This window comes from Doryrhamphus excisus, chromosome 1 (assembly GCF_030265055.1).
Source record: "Doryrhamphus excisus isolate RoL2022-K1 chromosome 1, RoL_Dexc_1.0, whole genome shotgun sequence".
Lineage (NCBI taxonomy): Eukaryota > Metazoa > Chordata > Actinopteri > Syngnathiformes > Syngnathidae > Doryrhamphus > Doryrhamphus excisus.
In genome coordinates, this window is record NC_080466.1 from 2,904,825 (window position 1) to 2,907,500 (window position 2,676).

The window sequence follows — 2,676 nt, forward strand, 5'->3', positions numbered from 1 at the left end:
TGTACCAGACTAGAGCAATCGATCCCCGCTTTGTCAAGCACACATACATCATTTCTCGTTAAATACTTCCGCAATGTAAAACAACACAAATGATTAGACGTTATTGTGCCGAGTAATGACTACCATATTATCTCTAGGTCGAAATAATTAATGTAAGAGGCCACTGAAACTAATGTCTGGATCTGCGTTTGATTAGAAGTGCCTGTTAAAACAGAAGCTGGATGGCAAAGAGGCAGGCTAAAATTGGGGCTTTAAATTATTTATTTACAAATACCAAGCTACCTACCTACCCACTGCTGCGGTTTCATTCAGTGCTGAAAGTTCACCGCGTTTGGAGAAGTCTCTTGTTATTTTCTATGGGTACAAACAATTGCAATGTGGTTGTCAAAATTAAATCATTTGAAAAGTTTGGTCACATTAAATGGCAAGGGTCTCGAAAGTCCGGCCCAGGGGCCATTTGTGGCTTTCTGTTGGCAGACATCACATGTTGAGCATTAAGTATTAATCTTAAATTCACATTAAAAAAAATTAAAAAATTATTAGCTTTGTCACAAGGGGGTGGTGGATCAATCTAAATATCAATTTCCCAGGGTAGTATCGGCATATGAACAATACCGATGTGATGAGACTGTGATGAGACATTTTTCAGTTCTCTTCTACTAGTATGTGTATTTATGTATTTATTCATTGATTTTGGTATATGTTTTTCACAGATTTCTGTGTTTGTGTTGTGTTGTGGTGTTTAAAAAGTCTGGGAATATGTTGTTGGACACTGGAAGGCTTTAGGGTCAAAAAGACAACAATAGGTTTTGCTTTTGATTAGCTATGTTTTACGACTTTATATTCCTGAGACAATTGTATCTAACAAAAGTGAATAAAGCAATTGTTTTGTTGATATTATATATATATTGTTAAATTTATAGTAGTCGACATACAGTTTGCCTCTTGAATGCGCTTCAATGCTCTCTATTTTGGTGCATTTTCCTGGTTTCAGTTTGAAATTCAGTCTGTACAGTACAGATAAATTAATAAATATAATCACTTCCTCTAGCAAAAAAAAAATAATTCTGTCCTAGAAAATAATTGAGAATTTAAAGTGAAGAAAAAAGTATTGGTAGCAGCATTGGTTTTGTAGATAATGGCGCTCTGTTGACTGGGTATTGGACTGACACCAAAATTAGCAATAACAGTGACCTCATTTGTCACCTGTAACACAAAGCTGTGATGCAACTGTAGGTGAACCTCCATCCTTCCATTTTTTTGTAAAGGTTGTAAAGGTTTCGAGACCCCTGACGGGATTTTGCATGCCTCTTAAGGCGTGTTGGCATGTGTGCTCACCGGAAAAGATTAAAACAGTACTGCTTTTGTACTTTGCATATATGTTGTTGTATTTTATTACTGTAAATGACTTTATGTGTGTATACTGAACCCCGGACCGTTCCGCCTTAACACTCCAACACTTTTAGTTTCGGTCAGTAATTTCACACTCAACCTCAACCCATCAGCACCACGCCTAATACACATATAACACAGGCATTCTCTCCTCATTATGCTCCCCTTTCCTACTTTGATGATATGCAAATAAGCCCTCTTACCCCTCCCTCTACTTTTCTCTCCCTCAAGCAACAACACACACACACACGCACACACACACGCACACATCACACACTGGCTAATGTGCTGTGGCAGTGGCCACAGACAGGCGGGGAGGATCAATTTTTTACCCAGTGTGCTACCGATATTCACAAGATAAGGCCACAGAGACGGAAGAGGAGACGCTGCAGAGAAGGGAATAAGGAAAATGGCGAGTGGGTGTAATGAAGGGGAGGGAGCCAAAAGAAAGGGTGTCCAGGAAAAGGGGTGAGTGGGAGGAAAGCAAAGGGAATAGGACTGGGGAGCTGGAAAGAAAGTGGAGGATGTGAAGGGACGGGGTGCAGGATGAGTAAGTGGGTTAGGGGTAGTAGGTAGAAAAGGGGGATGGGATGTACAGAGGACTCTGGGGGATGGGGTAGGGAATGGATGGAGTGAGTAGTAAGGGAAAAGGAGGGATGTGTGTGTTGGAGGAAGGGGGTCTATTTTGCTGACGCGCTCTCTTATTGGCTTGTTTCAAAGCTTGGGGAGGGGCCGCCACAAACCATACTCTCACCAGCTGTAGGGAAGTGCGTACTAGAAACAAAGAGTGTGAAAGGGGGGGGGGGGTTGCAGATATGTGTTTTAATGTTGATATTCTCGTCTAATTAAATTCCTGTCTAAAAGGCAGAATGAATGGCGCTGATCAGATAGAAGCACGTAGTAGACAAAGGAGCAGGCTTTTGTTGGAGTGGAAGAATTTTGCACACGCATGGCTTCTTGATCTATTATTCAAATTGACTTGAGAGATAGAAAGGAGAAAATTACTGTTTCATATTGCCACCATCCACAAAAGTAGGTGCAACCGGACACTAATGAGATCCAATAAACAATCTCATGCTCGCTATTGAATGACACAGTCAGGTACGTATGAATTTAACAATGCATTTATTATTGTTGTAGTTTGTAGTGATATAGAATTACCATATGTAGAGCTCTTATCTAATATTTTGACCTTGTCTTGGTCAAAATATTGTGGCCAAATTTTTTTTTCCCACCAGGGGTGACCATTTCAAGTAAATTGCATGATTTGGAGGACCTATTTTT